General features: G+C 38.7%; 1 pseudogene; it reads right to left on the reverse strand.

The window, feature by feature from the left end:
- Positions 1–2,601: 2,601 nt before the first annotated feature.
- Positions 2,602–3,984, reverse strand: LOC101617073 (annotated as a pseudogene).
- Positions 3,985–7,209: the final 3,225 nt, after the last annotated feature.

Raw genomic sequence — 7,209 nt, forward strand, 5'->3', positions numbered from 1 at the left:
AGTACCCACAATAAATCTAGATGCACAAAGTGGTGCGTGCATCTGGACTTCATTCACAATGACAAGAGGCCCAGACGTGTGCCCAATATCTCTCCCCCCGCCTTGCAAATGAATAAAACTACCAAAAGTTTCCTTCATCTACTTCTGTTCTCAGCTTAGAGCTGAAACAGATGCATACTACCCTTATGTAAGAAAGGCCACATCCTTTATTCAGTTAGACTCATGCCTAGCACAAAGCAATGGAATTGTTTGTTGTTATTGTCATCATCACCACCACACGAGTTTTGAGGCATGAGTTGATCATTTTTCATCAACAGTTGAGCTCAGATTTAGGATTCATGATGAGAACAAGAAGTCTAGTAAGAATTTTGAACTAAAAAAGTCCCTTTGCAAATTCTTTCTCTTTCATTTACTTGATGAAATGAAAAATATTTCCCTCTAATTCTTTTCTATTGCTTCCTCTTTCTTTTCAGCAACAATTTTCTTCTAGGAGGGACACTGTAACATAACCTAATATATCTTCAGTACAAACTTTGGGACTTAATGGGACTTTCTGACAGCAAAGTTCATTTCCTCTCTCCTCTCTGTTGCCCTGTAAAGCATTTCTATTCATTGAACCATTTCCATGACCGCTGTCTTGTTCATATTTAGGTATGCTGGTTCCAGTCACTAGGCTTACCAATACAAGAGGTGGAGAAACATTTTTCTTTCTGTTTCCCTTACTCTGTGTATCATAAGGCACTATGAGAGTTTTATTTCCTATGTTAGACCAAAGCTATGTAGCTCCTTCCTCCGAATTAGCATAGCTCTGGAGAGAACATTGGAGTTAGCCTTTCGAGAGATTGATTCATTGATTCTGTGGGAAGGAGGTGACTTATTTTTAAAGAAGAAGCAGGTGTATTAGCATAACCAGAGGGGGTTCTCCCCACTGGCAAGTCACTCTCATACTACAACTATTGAGAGCTCTTCTCTGATGAGGAAGAACTTGTGAAAGATTTAGTCTGCTAAATAGGACACAGAGCATACTCCACTTGAGATGACAATGGAGGGACCTCTTTGGATGTAACAGGAAACATATCTGGCAAGTTTCCTGTATGTTGCGAGAAAAGGGGCCTATTCAAAGAAATGAGGAGTAGTTGATAGGTGTGGTCCTCCTTCATGAGGCTTTCCACCGCTGATCCCAGGGGTGCTCAAGCATCTATGGATTGTCTCTTCTCTTTTCCAGTTCTGAGTCTTTGTCCTCCTATATTTTCCAAGGTTCTCCATGGTTATCTGTCCTTGGATAAGTGAAGGTTTTCCAAAGAAGCAGAACTAATAGGATGGGTATCTCTGAGTATGTATATGATATATGATTTATTAGAATAAATCAGCTTGTATAGGAATAGAGTTTGTAATTCAAGTTCTTTAGGATGCATCAGAAAACTGAAGCCTCAGCAGAACCAAGGTCTTAGGGTCTTAGTTATACTCCAAGGCTAAAGACTTGAGGACCAGAAGGGCCAATAATGCAGTTCCTGTCCAAAGACTTGCAGGTTCAAGAGTTCAAGAACTGAGAAAAGGAGAGAAAGAGGAAACTTCTCTCTTCCCTTAACCAAGATTCTTCTCAGATCTGTCCAGGGACAACATCACTCCCTCCACTCCATTTAATCATTGTTGCACCTGAGGTTCTGAAACTGAGTTGTGGAGAAATACTTATGAGGAGTGTCTTCTTGGGATCCATATCTGTGGCAAGAAAGAAGGGCAAGTTGGGAGCTGAAAGAGAAGAGCTGTGATGCTCGAGTTGATTGGCCAGTTGTAATCCTGCATTTGGCTAGAGGTGCCAGACTTTTTTTTTTTTTATCTTATTTTGATCAGCCAATGGAGGAAGGTCTTTCAAAGGTTGTAACCTGAGGTGAGGCAGCTGTGTACAGCTGGGCTATTGCTAAAAGAGCAGACACCTGACAGCTGTGTGGACAATGTTACCATCTGTCTTTGGAAGAGATCTGAAGTTCTCCCATGGCCCCCAAGATGATTTAAATGTCATGTCTTGGTCTCGGTAGAGTTTTCTTTGATTCTGAAAGGTATCAAACTTTGGTTTTGTTTCTAAAATTAAAAATTCATAATTCTAATTAAATTTATTATTTACTCATTTTTGGATGGGATATATAACCTTATTTCACTATTATCTTTAAAACTATAAACATACTGTTTTCCTCATTTAAAGACATTACCATGACATATATATATATATATATATATATATATATATATATATATATATATATATGTCCCATCATGTGGTTTACATGAGGTTAGTTGGAAAAAAATCACATCTGAACTAATTCTTAGAGCACAACATCCTACCACAGTACACTTTCAGGGTAAGGTATAAATTATTGTCATCAGAATATATTCCTATATTATATATTTTATAACAGTCATGTAAACTGCTGTATCACATCATTCTCCATGGGTTCTTCAGCCTTTCTGCGTGTTCATGAGCATGTTCTACGGATCATGCCTTCCTCTACAGTCTTTTTCTCAAGACCTTTCAGGAGTGGAGACCCATCGTCATCATCATCATCCTCACCACCAATCCTACACTCCAAGACTCTATCAACAGTTCTAGCTGAAGCATTCTTTGTACTTAGGTCTTGCTCTGCTGACATGTAAAACCAGTACATTTAAATTGCACTCCATCAACTCAGACATATGTCTGTCCAAATAAGTACAGGCTGATTGAGAGTGGGCTCTGCTGGATGTAGCTCTGTAGTCAAAAATAGTTGACAGATGGACAGGTTTGGAAAATGTAAGAGTCCATATGATCATAGCCAGCAATATTCAGCCTGGTACCATATGGTCTCCGGCCATACTATTGTGTTGGGATCTAGGTCTTGTTTCCAATTAGAGATCCAAGATGAGGCACAAGAAGTGGTCTATCAAATACAAATGTAGACTCCAGTCTTGGTATGTAAAATTAAACAATAACCTAGCATCAGCAGTAAGCCCCATGGTGGAGATCCCCATATGGTGGTTAACATGGGGAACTTTTTTTCTGGTGAGCTAAAAGACCTGACTCTGCTCCCTCAATGCAACCAAAGCTGTGGGGCTTGATTTGTATTTCAGGCCAGCTCTAGCTGCAGCTTGTGGAACAGCTTTCATTGCATATGCAGTCTGATGACTCCCACCCCAAGGGCTCCAGACAGTGACATCATTGTCATAGTGGTTGAGAAACAGAGTTCTGGTCTAAAACTGGCTGTGAGCTTCCTGCAAATTTGCAAATCAAGGATCCTAAAATAATTTTTGAATTAATATATACAAATGTAAAAATTGTACATATTAGTAGGGTCTTTAAAAAGTCTCTCTTTGAAATGAAGAAAAGAAAACCTAAATATCTGTAGTTTGTTTCTCATGTTATACACCAAATGTTTTTTGAGACAATGTAAATAATTCTTTGTAATTTTAAATTATACATTGGTAATTCATAGTTGTGTACATTAGTGGGACACAAAGGGATGCTATGATTTATTAATAGATAATGTGGACTAATTAAATCTAGTTACTATATCTGTCACCTCAAATACTCATCATGTTTTTTAGTGGGAACATTTGAAATTTAATCTCTTACTAAGTTTGAAATGTACAACACACCATAATTAAGCATATTCACCACACTGTGTAATCAGTCCCCAAAAGAAAACTGTATTCATCATGACAAAGTGAGATTCTGAGGTATTGGTACCCTCGGACCATCAACTCCCGTTGTCCTCAGGAGAGGCTTACAGAAGGATGTGCTTACACAAGCAAAAAGCTGGCCAAAGGTCAGTCATTCAAAATAGAGGGGGAAATCTTGTTATTTCAGAGTAGAAAATAACTTCACTTAAATTTTTACTTCTTCTATGTAATTTGCTGATTTATCATCTCCAAAGTCTTGATTTCTATGCTAAACTATAAAAGAATTTAGTTTATTGTGTTTACCTCACAGTCTATGACAGGGATGAGAGTCATAGTAAACTTTTCCTATCCTAGATAAAAATCTAATCTCCCCAAATAAGAACATCGAATCTTCTGGGTGGCTTAACCCCAATGCCAGCACAGGTCTGATTCGTGAGCAGACTTGATACAGGTTTCAATTCCAGATATCTTGCTTGGTTGCAAGAAAAAAAAATAGCAAGAATATAAGAAAGATATCAGCTAGTTGAATTACATTTTAATATTTTCTATTTGTACTGAATCTAAAAGCAGTCTAAAAAGTCTAAAAGCAGACCATAAAAGCCCAACTCAGCTGAAATGTAAACTACCATTTGTTATTATCAGTGTTGTACATCATCATTACCACACTCATATTTCAAGAGGACAGCTGGCACTTCCAAGGTCAATGATAGTTCTATATAAAAATCCCAAATGAAAGGACTACAGAGATCAAAGATTTGGGATAATCACACAGAGAAAGATGGCCATATGCTAGCCCATCCACTCCAAAAATTGGCTTTTTATTCTTGATACCTAAGATGAATGAATAATAAGAGACTGAATTTAATACAAGCCATCAAGATGATATGACACTCCTGGAAATGCTACTAAAGAGATGTGTACACAAATAGTTGCTATTGCTTAATGTCCACTCTCTGTTGGTGAATTCAATTTGAGAAGGCCTGATGCTAATATGAAGCAACTCAATTATACAGCAGGGTAGTAATGAGCTCCAAGACTCATGAAGACAAATCAGATGCAGCTCAGTGGTACCAAGAGTAGATAGGAATTGGCTGGGCTAGGTTTTCAGTAATCAGAGTGTATTTATGCTAATGGAAGAAGGGGGTGCAACAAGTTTTCAAACCTTTTGAATTTTCAGACCTAAATAGAAATCAGAATCAGAATTATGGCTGGTATTTCTCATGCTTCCTGGCTTCAGGGAAAGAGTGGGGTTACTATTAAAAAAAATCCCAATCTAAAATATTCTGCAAAATGGCACTAACAGCTATCTTAGTAACCTTTATCTAGTCCATTAGTGAAATATGACATATGCATTGGGGAACAATGAAAGAAAATATAGTCTCCTAATTCTTTCAACTTTTCACGCAGCCAGTTTCATATATTTACCTTCCTTTTGTAGTCACAAGCTGAAGATGTTTGGAGAAGGCTGTGGAAAGGAAAGAGAGAATAAGCCAGAAAAGTGGAGAATATTGCCAGTACCAAGGGAAAATGTATGGTTGGCAAAGTTCAAGTTCAAATTAAAATGTAGGGGCTGGAGAGATGGCTTAGCGGTTAAGCGCTTGCCTGTGGAGCCTAAGGACCCCGGTTCGAGGCTCGGTTCCCCAGGTCCCACGTTAGCCAGATGCACAAGGGGGTGCACGCGTCTGGAGTTCATTTGCAGAGGCTGGAAACTCTGGCGCGCCCACTCTCTCTCTCTCCCTCTATGTGTCTTTCTCTCTGTGTCTGTCGCTCTCAAATAAATAAATAAAAAATGAACAAAAAATATTTTAAAAAATGTAGTCTTGCTCTACAGAATATTTTCTAGTCTCAATATCTACTTGTCTTGGATCCAACAGTATTTGGTCCTTGAAAATTCTTCCCTTTGTTATCAAACTATACATCCTGATTTGCAATGAAATGGGAGGAAAACATAAAAACATTAGTCTCTTTCATTTATAAAAAACAATGTTTTATTCAAAACATTTTTGTTTTTTGTTTTGTTCAAAACATTGAACAAAGGCATGAAAAAATGAAAGAATCACCCCAAGTCTTGTTTCCGACATTCACCAATCTCAAGGCAAACTGTGTTTCCTCTGGACTATGGATGCCTCATTACTGAGAGGGTGACTGTCTTTGTCCTGAATGGTCACATTGGGCTCTATGAGCTCACAGCCAAAGCTAAGAGAAGCCCTCTGTGGTAGACTGGATATTTGCACCAGCTCATAATTCATGTACTTAAATTCTGACTTTCACAGTGATGGTATAAAGAAGGGGCCTTTGGAAGGTGATTAGATCATGAGAGTAGAGTGACTCCCTCATGTCAGTGACGACTCCCCTTAAAAGAGATTCTCAAAAGATCCTCAACTTTGACTCCATGTGAGAACACAGAAGAGGACAGTCCCCGGCACCAAACCACAGACTTCTTGACCTTGGACTTCCAATCTCCAAAAATGTAAATAATAATAATAATAAGCATAGGGAGCTGGAGAAATGGTTCAGTGGCTAATGCACTTGCCTGCAAAGCCTAATGACCCAGGTTCAATTTCCCAACACCCATGTTGAGCAAGATGCACAAAGTGACACATGCATCTAGAGCTTTTTAGTGACTAGAGACCCTGGTATGCCAATTCTGTCTCTCCTCTCTCTCTCTCTCTCTCTCTCTCTCTCTCTCTCTCTCTCTCTCTCTCTCTCCTTGCAAATGCATAAATCAAAATAGTTAAATATATATGATTTATAAATCTATGGTATTTTGTTATAGCAGATTGAATGGATTAAGATCTCTCTTCAACTTCATCTTCAGTGCTCCTTTTCATGCCCTCATTTCAGATTATCTCCCAGTACGCTTGAATACCTTCCTCTGATTCTAACTCTCTCCAGCCCTAGCAAGTACACCGCACATTTCAGCGGAGACAACTGTTCATTTGTGGAGTGTCTAGCAGCTGGAAGATAAGTTGCATGAATATTTGCTTTCTGCAGATCCCTTATTCATCAGCCTCCACTGCCGACGGCAACCCCAGAAGTCAGGTCTTGCCTGTCTCTTTCCATTTGTTCTCAGGAAGAAAGTCTATGATGAGGACTTTAAAACTGAATGTAAATTCAATGCAGTGTTACTTCTAAATGTCCTTGCATTTTAAAAGTAAAAGCTTTTCTATAACTACAAAGGGCATAGTAAAACTTAAACATAGTAGATGCATGGGGTTGTGTGGTAAAGCTTATGGAAATCTTGAGGATGGACAGACTTGCCCCAGGCTCAGATCACTCGTGTGTGAATGAGAGACCTTTGAGTATGGCTCTGCTGCTGTTGTTTTCCTCCTAGGCACTGAGCACTCTACCGTGGCACACATATTTTACCTCCATTTATTTGATTGTCTCTGTCCTTGCTAGGTACTCCCAGTGCCTATCTTACTGTCCGGCACATAGTAGATGTCTGATTTAAATGTTTGAAAAAGTTATTTATTTCAATACTATACCTATGCCTATTCCTTTTCTCAATTAGATGGGCTGTGGTTTTATTTGCCTATGCTCCACCCATATTTTACC

This window comes from Jaculus jaculus, chromosome 6 (genome assembly GCF_020740685.1).
Source record: "Jaculus jaculus isolate mJacJac1 chromosome 6, mJacJac1.mat.Y.cur, whole genome shotgun sequence".
Classification (NCBI taxonomy): domain Eukaryota; kingdom Metazoa; phylum Chordata; class Mammalia; order Rodentia; family Dipodidae; genus Jaculus; species Jaculus jaculus.